Genomic DNA, 18943 nt, shown 5'->3' on the forward strand with positions numbered 1-18943 from the left:
AAAATGGAAATGCTACAAAACACTGTGTACTTCTAGTTTCCAAAATAATAGCTAATGTGTGTTTGTTAGACTGGTTTACTTTATAGCACTAAAAATGCTTATTATTCTGCCATTTTTCTCCTTCCCATTTTTGTAATTTAAAAACATTAAGATCTTTTTCCTGACATTCTTTTGGTGAGTCATAGGGTGTAGTATGATTTTGAGTGCAAGATTAAGAGTAATCTGCCTCAGAACAGGACAACTTGTGAAATGCAGAATCATTAATCATTCACTTTTTTATAGCATAGTTTTAAATGAATAAAAAATATGCTTTGAGAACGTGGCTTCTTTTTTTATGGTTACCAAAAAACTCCCACAAATAATTGGTATTGGATAAAAGTTTTTCCTACAGTCTGAAAGAAATGATTTCATTCGGTAACATTGGGAATACATCTGATTTCAGAGAGCACTTAATTATAATATGGCTTGTCTTCTGCAAGCTGTTGAAGAGAAGTGTGTCTTTTTGCTCATTAAACTATCTCATCCTACTGCTTAAGATGTTTTTTTAAATACAGGTGTATATGGCAGGCTGTCTAACTGTTTTGTTTTCTTCTTACTTCCTGTGATTGATTAAGAGTGACAGAGTCAGTCAAAGACCTCATGGAATCAGAGAAGGTTGTTCATTGCTTAAGGACATTGAAATAGAGTCCAGAAAAGAAGACTTCAGAAAATGCAAGTTTATCAATGAGTAAAAAAGGCAGAGAGAAACATAGCAAAGGGGCTTAGGAGCCTGCAGCTCAGGAGGAACAACCAAGATGAGAGATTGCTGCAAAGGCCAGGGAGCTGCAAGTCAGATTTCATGAGTGATCAAACGGAATCCTCCTTGATTCTGGAGGAAATTTGATTCTGGAGGAAGCAAGTGTTTTCTGCAACTCATAAACTCATTAAGGTGACACACATCAGGTCTGAAAGCAAGGATTTTCTTTGAGCAAAGAGAAATGGGTAGGAAATTACTTATTTGTAAACTTCTGTTTATATTCTGCCTCACCTGGCTGATTTTAGGTTCTCTACTAAATAATAATAATAAAATTATATTTTATAATGTAATTAAGATTTATAAACTTCTGCTTTATTTTGAGCTCACTGTAAGTGAAACGTTTAAGCAGATAAATTTTAAAGTTCTGTTTTATATCACAGAATCACAGAATTGTCTAGGTTGGAAGAGACCTCAAGATCATCGAGTCCAAACTCTAACCTAACGCTAGCAGTCCCCACTAAACCATATCCCTAAGCTCTACATCTAAATGTCTTTTGAAGACTTCCAGGGATGGTGACTCCACCACTTCCCTGGGCAGCCTGTTCCAATGCCTAACAACCCTTTCAGTAAAGAAGTTCTTCCTAATATCCAACCTAAACCTCCCCTGGCGCAACTTTAGCCCATTCCCCCTCGTCCTGTCACCAGGCACGTGGGAGAACAGACCAACCCCCACCTCACTAAAGCCTCCTTTAACGTACTTATAGAGAGTGATAAGGTCGCCCCTGAGCCTCCTTTTCTCCAGGCTGAGCAAGCCCAGCTCCCTCAGCCACTCCTCACAGGACTTGTTCTCCAGGCCCCTCACCAGCTTCATTGCCCTTCTCTGGACTCGCTCAAGCACCTCGATGTCCTTCTTGTAGCGAGGGGCCCAAAACTGAACACAGTACTCAAGGTGAGGCCTCACCAGAGCTGAGTACAGGGGGACGATCACTTCCCTAGCCCTGCTGGCCACACTGCTTCTTATACAAGCCAGGATGCCGTTGGCCTTCTTGGCCACCTGAGCACACTGCTGGCTCATATCAGCCAACTATCCACCATCACTCCCAGGTCCTTCTCTGCCAGGCGTCTTTCCAACCACTCATCTCCCAGCCTGTAGCTCTGCGTGGGGTTGCTGCACCCCAGGTGCAGGACCTGGCACTTGGCCTTGTTGAACTTCATACAGTTGACCTCAGCCCATCGGTCCAGCCTATCCAGATCAAATATGTGTAAATATAAAATGTTTAGAAATAGATGATGTAAACTTGTGCAAATTTCTTATCCATCTGAAATCTTCATTATTGCTGTTTTTAATTGAACATTTATTGGAATATTTCAACACAGGCAGTCATGTAAAATGAAAACATTTACTTTATTTTTTTTTCTAGGTTATTCCTAAATAAAATGTAGGATACAGATTCAGTATATGCTTATTGTGCTCACTCATTGGTTTATGCAAATAACCCCTTATCTTGGAGCCAGATTTAGTTAGGTAAATGACCATATTTTACTTACTAGCTAAGACAGACATTTGGGTTAATTCCTACTAAAGTTTAATTCTTTTTTCTTTTCCTGTTTGCTTTTGTTAGCTTTTAAATTTCAGTTCATGTTTTTGGAAGTATTTCTGAGAATTTGAAAGCTGACCCTGTTAAACAAAATAAGGAAGTTCTCTTTAGGACTCAACAAATTATTAAGAATGTTTTCATATAATTTATACTAGCTAGACAGAGTCTTACTCATTCTCTCTTTTTTTTTTTTTTTCTTTCAGCATACGTGCTAATATGAATTATTACCATCTGCAGTCACATTTTCCAGTTGCTTAACAAAGAAGCACTACATTAGCACTACACCTTTTCTTAGAAATCGTTAACTAGTTGTTCACCTTTTTCTTACTGTTATTAATGATTACACTTTTAGAAAAATAAAACTTGTGCAGATTTCTCCTATGGAAATAATTCAATACTCTCTTGCTCAAAACATAAAATTGCAATCCACTAAAACTTTCCTGGCATTGAGTTTGTCGGGGAATGAGCTCTGAAACCATGGTTCCTGTTAGCGTCCTGGCCAGAGCACTGTAATTTTCATGTCTCCACTTGGCTTATTCTAAGTCTTTCAAAACAGGAAACATTTTTCTTTTATGTGCCTGAACTCCCCACCCCACCCCTCCTCCCCCATGCTTCTACTTTTCTTTTGGGGAATATATATGCTGGTACTTTTCTTGACTGGAAAACTATTCAAGCTAAAGCAGTGGGCACTGAAGCAAAGGATTTAAACTAGGCTTTCTATCACGTTTTTATTTCAAATGCAGATTAGATGTAGCTATCTTATTATGTTACTATTAAATATATTATGTAGGTATTATGTATTAATATAAAATTATTATAATATATAGAGTATAATAGATGTAATTATTTGATCATAATGTATCCTTACGTATAGTGAAGTATTAAATATTCCTGGCAAATAACATAGAGTTTGACGATAAAGGAAAATGGGGGTCTTTTTAAAATAGAAAGTCAGCTATACATCTGGTGTATCTCTAAGTAGGAAAAGAAACAAGAAAAAAGAATGGAAATAAAAGGAATAGCAATGAGGTCTCACCAGAGCATTCTCTTCTCTGGGCTGAACAACCCCAGCTCCCTCCCCCTCAGCAAGCACACAGTAGAGGTGTTCCAGCCCTCTGATCATCCTCATGGCCCTCTTCTGGACTCACTCCAACAAGTCCATGTCCTTCTTTCAAGGTCCCTCTGGATGACATCCCTTCCCTCCAGCATCTCCTGGGATGCAGTCAGTCAGCTTTCTGTTTGATGTAGTCAGGTGACAGACATGCCTTCGACTTGAATTCTTCAGAGTTCAGATATCCCAAGGCAGAATATCCTGCTCTGGAAGGTTAGTGGGCTTGAGGCTTTTGCTTTACTTTTTAGTAAAGGCCAAGTGATTTAAAAGGAAAATTTCAGACCAAAGAACATAAAATATGGTTCTTTCTATGATGATTTCCAGTACTGTTGACTCTGTTGTAGAAGTTGTGTGACATACACGTACAGAATATAACTGTAAATACACTTTTCTACGTGTCTCAGACTGTCTGCAGGTGGAGCTGAAATAGCATATTGAATCATGCACCAAAATAAAAAATCCAATGCACAAAAGTATGAACCCATTAAAGTGGGCTTTACTCCCCTGTCCTGCGTAGAATAGCATAGAGTTCTGTATAAATCAAAGTATACATTTCTGTTTTTGTTCCTGAGAAAAAGCTAACAATTAACTTCTGCAAGCCAACAGTAGTGGAATTTCATACTTGGTACAATAAAAGTATTCTCCAAATTGTGAAATAGGACAAAATCATTCCAAATCCACTTGGACAGTCAAGGTGTTTTGTTGTTTTTTGTTATTTTATTCTCTGCAGTATTAAGTTTGGCAACATCTTCTGCCTTTAGGATACCACTAACTACTAGCAACATCTCTACATCATGTCTTCTGGTCAGCACAAAAGCTGCAGACTGAAAATGAGTCTTTCACTCCTCAGCTTGCCTCATGAAAAGGGTCTATAATACTGAGCTTAGTTGTTTGCTCCTTTAAAAAAATAAATAAATAAATAGATTGTCTCATCTAACATCTATTCCACTTATCCTGTTAGGCTCATTTACGCAGAGTGCAGCAGGAAGCACAACATACACGTGCAGTTTTTCACTTGCTGCCTCACTTCTTAACTTCTTTAAAGGCTCACACAGAGTTAAACTCCCAGAAATAAAGGACTTATTTAACAAAAATATGCAAAGATACAATCCAAGCAGAAGATACAATCTAATAAAAAAAAAAAAAAAAAAAAAAAAAAAAAAACCACAAAAAATCCACAAAAACTACCAACAAACAACAAAACTGTCCCTCTGTCACAGTTTGAATCTGCTTGATAGAGGTGTGGCAGCAAGGAGTTGGGAGATAACAGCTGATACAAAGATTGAAACACTGATAAGATGAACAGACCCACAGCCAGCTGTTCATGTTCACATATGGAAAAATTTAGTTGAAGGCAGACACAAGGGCCTGCTGTGCACTGACATGCTGGCCAGTTGGATACTTATAAATAAGTCCTTTTATTTTTATCTTGTCTTGCATAGTCATTTGGATATTTTTCTATATTAGAAGTATACTTGTTCATACTCTATTAAAACTTAACTATTCTGGGTTTCAATGCTGTTTTGAACCTCCTTGTATGTGTTGGCATAATAAAACAGTCTAGGCAGATACATGTATATTTTAAAGCCTTGTGTATTCTTATCACTTTCTGCTCTTAAGTTTTATTGTGTTTATATTCCAAAGTGTTGCCATTGAAATATTTTCCACCTTGTGTAAGTAGCTGTTTAAAATTACCCCATTTTTATAGCTCAAATAGGTGCAACATTATCTTTTAAAATTTTTATTTCTTTTTATATGTTTAAGTCCTGATTTGGCACACTGTTTTATTCAGGTTTACATGACATCCATTTATGAGATACACATTTCAGCCCTATTCTTAGGAAGGGGCAAGGTCTCAGTCTATCCAAAAATGGACTGCTGTATTATCCCTTTTAAATTTTTTAAAAAGCATAGCAGCAAGACATCTAAATCAAAATGCTTTGGATAAGAACACTAGAAAAATTTGTTTCCATCATTTTTTGTTTCATACCATATTATACTTTCTAAAGGCAGTGGAAAGTCAGTAGAAGCAAAAAAAAAAAAGTCTCTTTTGAAAATGTGGTGTTTCTATTGCATCATTACTCAAGCTCACAAGTGACTAACATGCACAACAACAAGAATTGAGAAGATACAGACTTTTTTCCCTTGGTTCTCAGCAGTCCAGAGATGACTAGTGACTAACTACCTTTTATATTTTTTGACCATTTGTTAATAAAATTATCCCCCAGTTTAATTCTTTGATAATTCAGTTGTGTTTTGCATTCAGTGATTCTAATAGATATTTAGTTGTAGGGTTTTATTTGTTTGCTTGCTTTGTTTTTGTGTTGTTGGTTTTTTTTAATCTTCCAAAGTATCTGCCATTTTATCATTAACATAAGTTGCTATAATTTTATTATTTTACCTTTCTGAAGGGATTATTTAATATTTTGTACAGCAAAACTTGGTTTTATCTGCTGTTGTACACCTTTACACATCTAATTTTAGCTATATTTGCTGTTTTCCATATAATCACAATTGTTCAGCAGTAGAGTACTTCTATTCTCAGTTAGCTTCATTAATAAGTATGGAGAGGGATACCTCTTGCTGTGTAATTCTAAGCATATAAGAAGGTTGGGGTATCTTGTTTTTTCTGAAGAAGGAGTGTTACTGACACTAGCTTCTAGAGAAGTCAATACATATAGGACCAGAGGACTTTTATGTCTCTTTTATTTGGATGAATTAGTTAAATGGATGTATGATAGTTATTGCCTTCTCCACCATTTTGTTGTCTTCTACTTTGAGGGATGAGCAGTTGTTGAAATTTTGGTCAAAGTTGTAAACTGTTTATATAAAGAAGTGACATATTTTGATGTTACAATATTCAAACCCCAATTTATGTATCTTTTTTCATTTTTTTTCTCGTGGTGTAAGTTTTTGTGTATTTCTTGAAATTAATAGATAATTATGCTTGCATTATAAATCCGGAGTTACGGGAGTTTCTAATTACCTACTACTTGAAACTCAGCCTCTAAATCCTGTATCTGGTTCTTGCTCTAGTTGGACAAGTATTGGTATGAGGACTCCTGTCAATGTGGAAGATAAATACGTTTGGTTAGTTACCTTTCCAGAACTAAGTTGCCAGTCACTGACTTTCAAAATCCAAACAAAAAGGAGGTTGGAAGCTTTTGGTGAGAAACAGGTCATCAAGTTTCTTGGACTGGCACAATAATTACTTGACTCCAAGGAAGACCTACATTGTCATACAGATGCAATGAGGCCCATGACTCAAGTCATTGCTCACTATACTAACACTCTCCAATAGTAGATGGAACTTTAATATTACAAGAGAAATCTTTTTATTATTTTTCACATAGATTTTAGACTAAGATTTATTTCCCATACACTATAAACAATGCTGATGATCCTGTTTTCAGTCCAAACAGGAGCTGTGTGTCCAGTGTTGGGTTTTTTTGTTTGTGTTCCATGAATTTTGGTCTATCACTTGTAAGATGTGGTCAGTTAAAGTACTCAGGAGGACAGTTCAGAATAAACCCTGTTCTTTTTCCTATATCCATGAAAAATTTTCCTTTTTCTTCCTTTTCCTTTGAATAGGAAGACAGCTGCCTTCAGATGATACAGAATTCACTGACAGTTGCTCTTGCTCCAATCCTGCTTCATGAGAACTTCAGAAGATACTAACTGAGGTATTTATTTGTTCTTTTTAGAATTTCTACTTTGCAGATATTTGATAGGTAGAAGAACAGACAAAAGTCATCAGGAATATAGACCAAGAGGAGTAATCAGACAGGGAAAATAGCACAGAAGTTCTGTCCAAAAAGAGCTACAGTGTCATGTAATCTAATCTCTTTCTATAGCTGGGCACTATGTTAGGATATACATGTACATTGAGAAATCAGTTAATTACAGATATGCCAAAAGGAAACCTATTAAAGTGCAGTTAAAATGTTGCTTTTGTTTTAGTCTTCTATCCGCTTTTATGTGGTCCTCTGCTCCAAGAATGGACAGTTTTGCAAGAAATTGCTGGATGTGAATGCCCGATCACCTAAACAGTGCCTGTCTTGAATCTTTCAAAAGCATCTGACATTTATAGGTTTCTTCCTCTCATACTGACATGGATTTCCAATTAAAGAGAAGCTTTTTAACACAATATCCAAATGTTTTCATCCCATTTTTTATAAATCCATGAGTTTAAATATAAAAGCTAATTTAAAGATGTTTATAAATGCTTCATTATGACAGCTATTTTTTCTTTTTTGTCAGATACCAGTGAATTAAGTCATTTGTACAGAATAGAACTACTCCATTTGTGTATATAAACAATCTGATAAAGTATTAAAGGCCACAGAATTCATAAAAGAAAAAAAAAATACCTTGTAAGCCTGTGATCAGTTGGATTTGTGTCAGTCCTAAATTTATAATCTGCAGCTGTTGAATGTCTGATAGGAGCTTCATCTTTTACAGCATTGTAACAGCATGAGTGCAGTGCTAGAAAAACAAGGAAATGTTCTGCTTTGAGAAATAAAGTTGTCCAGCCATATGGATGATGATTATAACACCTCACATAGCAGACGTCTACTGGACTTTTATTCAGTAAATCTTACAAATGTATGTTTTAATGGTTTTTAAACTGCAGACAGTTAACAGCATAGATTCTAAAGTATCATAGGTTGAACACACAGGCTGTGGTTCAGTGTTTTTGTAGTCAGTTTTGTAATCAGTGCAGGGATGAAATTGTTTTCTGCATTTGAAAACTCAAAGCTTAAATGACACGGAAGAAAGATGGCTCATAATTTCTAAAGATCATCTTAAAACATCTCATATATGAAACTTCTTTTTGTTTGTTTGTTTGTTTTATATGGCTCTTGGTATTTATATACATCTTTCTTAAATACCAAAAGTAGCTTAACTTTTGGGGAAGGTTAATAATTGTTAATGTAATTGTTATATAAAATTCATATGTACTATTATAACTATGTTATAATCTATGTATTTGCTTTTTGAAAGAAACTCTATATACCAGCCAGTAGAATAATGGTTAGAATACCATTAGTATTAAAATTAACATTTATCAAAAAATGACTTAAAATTTGGTTGGATATTACACATGGATTCAGAAAAGACAACAGAAGTCCTTTTGTTTCTATTTTTTTTTATTTTGTGCTCTTAACAGCTATGCTAATAGTATTTACATTGAAATTCTGTGAAGTGCTGCATAGTCTTAGATTTTAAAAAAGCAGTTGGATTTTTTGATAAAACAGGTTGTGCCATTTTAGTATGCATTATGGATTGGTTCTATCTTATAGTGGGACAGTTCATTTCTAGAGTCAGCACACAACCATTTTAGCAGTAGAATTGGCTGCTTATGTCACAGATTAAAATTAGCTGTGTCTGTATGCCAGAGCAACAGGATGGAATGTAAAACACAGCCAAACATGTGAGCAAATTTTCTTCCAGTGATATTTGGCCAGGACTAAAATATCTTCCACTCCAGATTTGCAAGTAGTGGAAAAGTTAGACAATTCTCTCTTGGGAAGGGTCTGATTGTAGTTTATTCAGAAGTCCACATTCTTTCAGATCTCTAAAGTAAGTAACATATTTTTAGATTTCTTTTTATTCCATATTAAAATGTTAGCATATTAATGATCAGATTGGTTTTGATTTGGTCTTTGCTTAATCTATGGATATTTTGAACTTTGCTCGAACCTGATTTTCTGGCTTTTTCTGTCCTCAATTAAGGATCACATTGCTGCTAATACGATCTTTTTTAGGACCTAAATTGAAGTTTTAATTTTTATATAGTTATAGTTTTAGATTCTCTTCATTTAAGTATGTTTGTTTTAACACTTAGAGGTGGTATTAAGTGGCAAAGTATAAACTTGCACTTGTGTAATATTAAGAAGCTAACTTTTAGTACTTTTTAAATTTGGTACAATATCATATGAGTACACAGAGATATTGTTATATATAGAGAGATCTGATTTGCAGAAGTACATATCTGATGTCTGTAGTTTGAAGTTTTTATTCGTTTATCACATACTGTCAAATTCTGTAAAGACTGGATTCCTTGCTTCTGCTGAACACTTCTTTTTGGCATGACAATGTGATACTAAACTTCTGTCTGAGGAACTGTTATCAAAATGCATTATAACTTCTTTGGATGTGAATCTAGCTTACTTGCATTAATAAGTAGTGTAAAACTGTGTATACAGAACTCCTTTTACAGGTTTGTAGTCTCCTTGAATTCAAATATACTTTCTCTTGTATAATTTCACTGACTGCAAGAAAATGGCTAGGTAAATATCAGTGGGTTAGTGACATATTATCAAATGATTTAGTGGAATATACTTGGTGTGTCTCTGTCAGGCGCTAGCACTGAATCATGCATCAGAATGAACTTTGTTATTACCAAAGTGTAGGAATGTGATTTGACTGCATCAACACCAGTCAGCTAACCTCCTTTTACAGAGAGGGAGTAAAACCATGGGAGGTTTTACCAAATCTAAAATACATTCTTGAAGAGGTGACGGATCATGTACTAGCCTCTCCATTTTCCATGGAGGGGGCCTAGGTAGGTCTGTCTGATATCTATGATTAATAAGGTGAATTCTGGTCTGCATAGCTACATCCAAATGGGTGAACCATATTTTAAGATCTTTTTAGTTTTTGGTTGCAGTACAGAGTCAGCACTGATGCTACCTTGGCTAAGCTGAATGTCTGTTTCTCATCTAAACAAACGTGATACACACATATTAGATACAGACCTCCTTTTGATTACATAATGAGAAACAAATGATCCTGATACACCACCAGGGTGTAAAAACAACTGCATAGAATACAATTAAAAATAAAAGACACCAAATTTGCATGTCTCTGTGGCGCAATGGGTTAGCGCGTTCGGCTGTTAACCGAAAGGTTGGTGGTTCGAGCCCACCCAGGGACGGGCAGCAAGCTTTCTGGTCGTGATCTTATGGAATATGGGCCTGGCAAACAGCAAAGTCATGACCCTCAACTTTAGGAGAGCCAAATTCCAGCTCTTTTCAGTTCTCTGAATCAGGGAACTGATCAGATCTTGAAGGACACTTTTCTTAGAGCACAACAGCTCTCCATCCCTGTGTCTAAGAAATCAAGCAAGGCAAGGCAGGAAAACGGCATGGCTCAGCAAGGGACCTGATGGGCAAACATAAGAAAGAAATGCACAGGCAGTGGAACTGGGGATATGGGCCTTTGGAAGAGCACAGGGATGCTGTCCACATGTGCAGGGATGGGATCAATCAAATCAGGAGAGCCAAGGCACAGATGGAACTGAGCTTGTCAAGGGATGCAAAGAATAAAAACAAGAGCTTCTAGAGGTACATTGCTCAGAAAAGAAAGGCCAAGGAGAGTGTTTGCCATCTGATAAACAAGAAGGGAGAACTGGCAAGGACAGACATAGAGAAAGCTGAGTTACTCAACAGGTTCTTTGCTGCAGTCTCCACTGCCAGTCAGGCTTCCCACAGCTCTCAAGTCCCTGAACCTCTGGGCAGGGGCTTGGGGCAGCAAAGTCCCTCCCACTGTAAGCGAAGAGCAGGTTTGAGACCAGCTGATGGAACCGAACAGGTACAAGTCTATGTGGTCCATCCCAGGGCCCCCAGAGAGCTGGCTGATGGAGGTGCCAAGCCTCTCTCCATCATGTCCTGACGTCAGAGTCATGTGAAGTCCCCAGTGACTGGAAAAAGGAAAACATCACTCCAGTTTTAAAAAGGGTGGCAAGGAGGGACCCAGGGAACTACAAACCAGTGAGCCTCACCTCTATGCCTGGAAAGATTGTAGTATCATAACATCACAGTATGGTTTGAAATAGACCTTAAACACCATCTAATCCCAATGGGCCTGCCATGGGCAGTGACACCTCCCATCAGACCAGGTTGCCCAAAGCCCCATCCAGCCTGGCCTTGAACACCTCCAGGGATGGTGCATCCACAGCTTCTCTGGATGTATAATCATAAGGATCCAATAACAGAAGATAAAATACTGAAATAAGTTTGTAATTACACAAATATGAGTATTATATTGAATTAATATTCAATATTGAACATTAATATTCAATGTTGATTATAAATGTTCAATATTGAATATTAATATATTCAATATATTAATTAATAATCATCTTAATTAATATTAAGATCTTCTTAATATTGAAGATCTTCATGCAAAAAAAATATTCTTATTAATGGGAAAACAGTTTTGGAAGAACAGTTGAAAGGAAAAAAATGGATAAATTGTATCATACAAACCCAAGCCTCTGCCAAAATTCAGAGAATAATTTTCTGGTCATATAAATTTCACAAAATTGATTGTCTTAGATGTTTAATGAGGTTACTGGTGGTTTTCCATAACAGGGACATTTACAAGGTATTTCCTAATGCAGGTGTTCTGATATTTAATAAGTGTCTTCTTGTCCACTGCATTCTCTTAGTGGAGACTTTAATGGGCTTTATTCTACTGTTTTAAGTCTCATTTTCATGAAGCTTGTAGCAATGTGTGATTACATCCTAAATTTTTCAATGATTCTAATGTCTTTTGGGAAATATATATTTTATTATTATTATTATTATTGATATTATTGTTATTGTTATTATTATGTACTGGTCTTGATTACTCCTCTCATTGTCTTAATAGTTGATCCAATCTGCAATGTTTTAGATTTCAAGTTTGTTTCAGTACATGGAGGGCATCACAGTTTATCCAAATAAGATAAGTCATTGGATATTGGTAGTTAATAGAATTCTCCAGTCCCTGCTGGCCCGCTTACAGTACCTATAAATCAGTAAGAATTGACTTTATTATGGAGCTTGAATTTTACATGGAAAAACAAGGAAGAAAATGGACAGATTAAATGTTTAACGGGCAAAAAGTAACAGGAAGGATTATTTTAATATCAGCATTCCCTGGGGGCTGAAAAATCACAGGAAGATATTTGGGAGACTGGTAGAAAAGGTTGTAGTTACTGTTTGCCTGACTGATAGTTTTCATTAGTTGATTGGGGTTTGGCCTGAATGGCAAACAAGAGACAGAACTTATTGAACACTCCCTAAAGCCAGCATGGATGAGGCAGATGAGGCTATATCAGATTTGGTTCTCTCCACAGAGAATCATAAAATGGATGTTCATCCTCTGATCATCCTCATGGCCCTCCTCTGGGCCATCCTCATGGCTCCTCCTCTAATACTTCTCTGTCCTTCTTGTGCTGGGCACCCCAGAGCTGAACGCAGGGCTCCAGGTGGGGTCCCACAAGAGCAGAGCAGGAGAATCACCTCCCTTGCCCTGCTGTCCTCACTGCTTTTGGTGCAGCCCAGGATACAGGTGACTTTCTGGGCTGCAAGCATACATTACAGGCTCATATTGAGCTTCTTGTCAACCAACACTCCCAAGTCCTTCTGTTCATAGCTGCTCTCAATCCATACTCCACCCAGTCACCAGGTAAGCCTTGTCACACTGAAAGGCTTGTAACACACATTCCTATTCCACAAAAAGTCAGTCATATTTGAGGGCTAGAGCTGCATGTTTACCCAGAGGGGACCCTCAGCCAAGTTTTATGTAATACGGATGAAGTTTTATGAAGGATGGATGTAGTATACAATTTTACGTAGATGGAGACAGCTTTACGTAGTATAGACAGCTACACAGACCAGGATAGGAGATGGTAGATTTTTGCTGCTCATGCTACATTTCATTCTGCATGATTTCATGAGTCATTTAACAGCTATGTTCAGTGCATGTAAGAAGATAATGCTGGTAAGCAGAAATGCAGTTCATTTAATACATTAGCATAACACAGAAGAATCTGTTAAAGGTCATACTTGATAAAACCACTGCTTGTGTTTATCTGAGTACCCCAAATCCTTTTAGAATTTTATATTTCATTGAAATTGTTAGTAAAAACTTTCTGAGTCTGTGAAAAGTACTTTTAAAACAAACAAACAAACAAACATAAAAAAAACACATTTATTTCCGTATCTTTTATTAATTTTTCTTTTAGTTAAACAGATATTGAACTGATAGTTCTGTGATTCACAGCTGGTAATTTAGTTTGTTAACTGATGTTAATTATGTTTATGGAAGATAAAGCCATATCCCCTTAGTCATATTGAAAACATTTAAAATGCTAGCTAAATTAAGAACAATAAAATTACTGTCATCCTGTATCAGAAATGCTCAAGTACCTAGTAAAATATGACTTTAACTCAGGAGAAAATTCAAAGCTCTAAGACTAGAAACTTGTCTAGAAATAAACTTTGAATTTGGGCTGCTGAGTAAGTGAAACATATAAATGGCTGCATAATAAAATAAGGAAAGTAAAGAGTGCAGAAAGTTAAATTATTTTCTCATCCTCTGCTTTATCAGCAAATTTATTTTTTGATACCTTTCCATTCACTTTGTGACTTTCTTCAGCATTCACTTGAAACTTTCTGTCCCTATTTTACAGTGTCCACTGATGTTTTAGTTTTCTTTCCTGAGTGTACCCGTTATTTAGTCTTTTCTGTTTATTCTCAAGTCTACTCAATACTGAATTTACTGTACCAAGATCTAGCACCATGTACCTTCATTTTGTAACAAAATTGCACTTAGAATGTTGTGTAGACTTTCCAAGAATCTGAGGTTAGAAAGCCAAGCCTCATTTGTGGCTCTTTCTGTTTCTGGAGGAACACTTAAATGAGAAATCACCATTCAGTGAAATAAGTTGTTTTTTTGAAATAAGAGTCTAATTCAAACTGTAATGCATGTGGTAAGCAGTCTAAACATGCACATAAGTGACAAAGAACCTTTCTTAACAGCATATCAGAACCTGTTCTTCAGCATGACATGCAGTTTTCTTTGGACCTACAAGAAATAGTTTAGGTAATAGGTCTTAAGCCTCTAATACTATTTTTACAACTGTGATACAAATTTCAAAGCTCTGAAACTAGTCAGTTGCTCATTGTTCATGGTCACAATTGTAAATAAAACTGTAATGGGTGCATACATAGCAGAAAGCAATTCTTCACTATTACTTTATTCCAAGGTTTTTGTGTTTGTTTTTTTTTTATCTTCTGGGTTGATTCTCTGATCTCAGACTATAAAAACTGATGGAAATGTTTAATCTGAATTTAAAAAGGCAAGTTCTAGACATGCTCTATGAATATTTTTCCCATATACGTCCAAAGAATGACTTTAGAAACTAGAGACGTTCTTCCTGGAGAATGTAATGTGATTGTTCTTTGATCCTAACAGCAAATGTTTTCTATTTTCCCAAAGTAGGAACTTTAAAATTAAGAAATATGCAAAATATAAGTCTTACTTTTCAGATCACAGTATTAGATTTACTGATGTAAATCAACTTTAATGGAAAGTTAGGAATTTTAGTAATAACCATTTATTTCCATTTCAGTTAAAATATTTCCTATGAAAAAAATCTACTTTGAGATACAAATAGTGTATATGTTTTGTTGAATGAGAGATTTTCCTCTGGTTTATTTTGGAACGCATACGTACTTTACATGCACTTCTAGCTTTTGTTTATGCTTCATTTATTTTTACAGCTGAGTGAAAGATTAGCTATGTATTTTATAACTCTAACATCGTACCTGTTGGTTTTAATCCAGAAAGTAGCATATTGATCAAAAAGAAGTATTTACAGATTTTACTGTGTTCTTCATCTTCTATGTTTTTGCATTATTGCTTTGTCATAGTCACTGAAGAAACATAGTCGGTTGCTACCTAAACATGTGAAGTCAACATCACCAAAAAAGGCTTCTGCTGTACATGTCATTTGATGATTTCCTTATGTTTCTAATACACATTTAAATGAATCTTTTTTCTCCTGTGTAAATAAAAATGTGTAATAAAGCCTTAATGTCTAGGACTGCAGTGCAAAAGAGAGACATCAGTTTGTGTTCATTAACATTAAAAATTCATCAGAAAAGGGCAGACATTTAAAATATATAATGAAACATAGTATAAATAAGAAATTATTTTGCTTCCTTCACGACTGAAAAGGAAAGTGAATTTTGAAATTGTAGTTTAGTTACATGGTAAAAAGGCACAGTTAAGGCTTTCTAGATGAAAAGTCAAATAATTCTTGTTTCATATTTTTAAAATTTTGTCTGTGAGCAATCACTTAAATTAGGAAGGGAAAACACAAAGATTTCTAGCCTCTGCACCTAGTTCCATTGCTTTTTTCTTCAGCATATTTCCAACTTATGATTCAAAAAAGCTCCACAGAGTAGCATTTTATCTCCATTTAATACGCAAAATCATTTAACAAGGCTACATGTAAATGCACAACTTTTCAAGGTTCTCAACCAACATAGTACTGCACTGGAGAAAGGAGTTAGTGATATTTTTATACATAAGAACCACCCAAACCTGTCAGGTTGTTTTTTGTGATAAACAAGAGTAAGAAAGTAAGAGTAAGAAAGAGAGTAAGAAATGAGAGTAAAAAGAGCAGTCAGAGAAGCAAACATGTAACATGTACACAAAAATGAATTATATGTTTTCCTGTTCATTTGTGGAAGAAACTGGAGAACTTTCTGTGCTAGGACCCCACTTTATGGAGTACTCAACAAGGGATCTCTTTCAGATTGGAAGAACTATTAAAAAGCATATATATATGCGACATATAGATAAAATACATAGTAATATTTCAAAATCAGAAGATATTCTCTTAAGACCTTTAAAAGTACTCAGGAATGAAATAGGTGAATTATTAGTGGTGATAAAATGCCATTTGTGAAGGCTGGGAGAATCCTAGATTAGTCTAGTCCAACCTTCTGCAGTACTTGATGAGGAACTTATATAAACTTCATAGCAGACTCTTAGCAGAACATCACTTGTCCTTTGATTTGTCTCCTTTGATCCTTTCCCATAAACTCTTGAATGTCTCCTTTTCTGTTTCAAAGCAAAACTGTATGTGTTTGACTCATCCCTTTGCACAGAATGCAACCTTTTTCCACCATGCCTCCCCAACCTTTCTCTCCTGAGTGCTTCTAATCCATCCATTGCAACTCTCCAGTCATGTAGGCATTCCAAGTGTATTTCTGTAAGTCCAGTGGGATCATTGCTCTGAGACTGTGCATGGACTTCTAATTGCAGTTGTTTGTTTCCCAAACCATCTTCATTCATGTATAGACATTGGAGATGTGCCCTGGTTATGCTGCTTTTATAGGGAGAGGGACACAGACTTCTCCATCATGCTGCCCCCCCATGCATTCACTTCTCATAAGGTTATAGCAACACTCCCCTGATACACTTAGTTTAAAGCCTTCAACAAGTTACCAGAAATGCTCTTTCCCCACTTGGTCATATGGATCCCATCTCTTCTAAACAGTTCTCATTCCTCTGAGATTTATGTGGTCATAAAAGCCAAAGCTCAGCTTCTGACACCAGCTGAGCAACGAGGTGTTAACTTGCGGAATGTGTCCACTGCTATATGAACCTTTCTCTTTGACTGGAAGGGCTGAAAAGAAAAAACAGCTGGCCCTTTTGCCCTTCACTTTCCCCTAGAAGTCCATAGTCAGGGTCATGCTCAGCATCACCCTTACAAATATCATTTATGACCATGCCCCAAGGGCCAGATAAGCCTCAGTGTTCCCTCTGCAACACCCTAGGTCTGATCATGCAGCAAGCAGCAAAACTCCAAAAACATGAGGTGAGGTCAGTGGATGGGTGTCTCAGTCCCCTCCTAGGGGAAGTCTCCAGTGGCTGTCATCACCTGTCACTTGCTTGTGCAGGTTGCCACCCTCCTTTTTTTTTTTTTTTAGCTTAGCTGGAGGACATTTCAAGACCAAATGACTGGGAACAAATATGGCAGTGATCAGTGCTTACCACTGATAAGTTGTAAGCATTAATCACAGAATCAGAGAATCATCTAGGTTGGAAGAGACCTCCAAGATCACCTAGTCTAACCTCTGACCTAACACTAACAAGTCCTCCACTAAACCATATCACTAAGCTCTACATCTAAACGTCTTTTAAAGAGCTCCAGGGATGGTGACTGCCCACTTCCCTGGGCAGCCCATTCCAATGCCTAACAACCCTTTCAGTAAAGAAGTTCTTCCTAATGTCCAACCTAAACCTTCCCTGGCGCAACTTTAGCCCATTCCCCCTCGTCCTGTCAACAGGCACCAGCTTCATTGCCCATCTCTGGACTAGCTCGAGCACCTCAAGCACCTCGGTGTCCTTCTTGTAGCAAGGGGCCCAAAACTGAACACAGTACTTGAGGTGCAGCCAGCCGAATGAGCTAACCTAACTGATTGCACCACAGAGACCATGCTGGAGAGCAGCACCTGCAGCCACCACTCTGAGCCCAAAATCTGCACTCACGTCACGGACAGGATTCGAACCTGTGCGGGGAAACCCCATTGGATTTCAAGTCCAACGCCTTAACCACTCGGCCACCGTGACTCAAACGGGGCTTCCTATTTTGCTGTTTCCCAATGTTCCTTCTAGATGAAACACCTGCCAACACACATTCCCAGTTTGTCTCAGAATATTATTGCTGTAATCATAAAAGATGTACTGTCTGTTTGAATATCTTGTCTGAAGTGCTTCATGATTAGAGCTAGTAAGAGCCAGTCCTTCCCGTCTCATGGCTGTTTTAACATTTAAGAATACCTGTGTGGGATAACTCAGGGGAATCATAAGTCAGGTGTTAAGTTAATATTGGATGATAAGCAGAACATAAAGACAGAAAATCTGCTCACCAGGGACTTCATAAACTACTTTATATTCACCTTGCCATACTTGAGTTATGGTCTGACACTGGATTTTTAGGGTGTTTTTTTTTGGCCCCTCTCATTTGAGCAAAATAGCTAGTGTAGGTAAGCCTGAATAGCTTCTTCAGTGGAAGATACGCAGAGTTACATACCTACAGATTAAACCTATCTTGGTATTTTGAATAAATGAAAAAGCAATCATGGCAGTTTAAGCCAAAATGTAACCCTTTTTTTAATTGTACTTGGTTAAATGATGCCTTTTTTTTTAGGTAAGATCACCTACTCAAAAGTTTTTCAAAGGAAGAGTCTGTTAGGAATAAGTAAAATGTAAGCTAGGCAAACAGAGACCATCAGAAGTTTGCAAGCAACCAGGGAAGAGTGCTTTAAGTTACAGTTCTTGAACAGGAGTACAACGTCCCCAGAGTTCAGACTTCCAGAGGTACTTTGGGCTTGTTCCTAGTCCATTGTCATGCAAAGTCACAGTCTTGCTTAACAAACAAAAGTAATTTCTTGCAAATACATATTTTCTGTAGATGTCTGGCAACTGCTGTATGTTTCAAGACTTGCTAATGATACTACAGATCCAAGTGAGTGAAATTTTCTCTGGAGGACAGCAGAGATTTTAATAGACAAGTGAGAATACAGAAATAGTTCCATAGAGCAGCCTGGAAATGAATGGCAGACTCACATTTCCTCTTTTTTTTTTTTTTTTTTTTTATTTTTGTCTGACACTTTCTTCTAGATCTGAATATATTGCTTTGGCAAG

At 36.7% G+C, this 18943-nt stretch overlaps 1 protein-coding gene across 8 annotated transcripts in view; it reads left to right on the plus strand.

Moving 5' to 3' along the window:
- The window catches only part of SGCG (sarcoglycan gamma), a 134690-nt gene that overhangs the window by 35768 nt on the left and 79979 nt on the right, over positions 1–18943 (plus strand). For 4 of the 8 annotated variants that reach the window (XM_084497309.1, XM_084497310.1, XM_084497305.1 and 1 more), the window contains exon 2: positions 7037–7128. The gene's annotated coding sequence lies outside the window, so the exon portion shown is untranslated. Of the gene's footprint in view, positions 1–7036; positions 7129–8915; positions 9029–18943 lie in introns of those variants that run through there. The other 4 variants (XM_084497306.1, XM_084497307.1, XM_084497308.1 and 1 more) reach the window with 4 other exon arrangements.

The sequence above is a fragment of the Aythya ferina genome (genome assembly GCF_964211825.1).
Source record: "Aythya ferina genome assembly, chromosome: 1".
Taxonomy (NCBI): domain Eukaryota; kingdom Metazoa; phylum Chordata; class Aves; order Anseriformes; family Anatidae; genus Aythya; species Aythya ferina.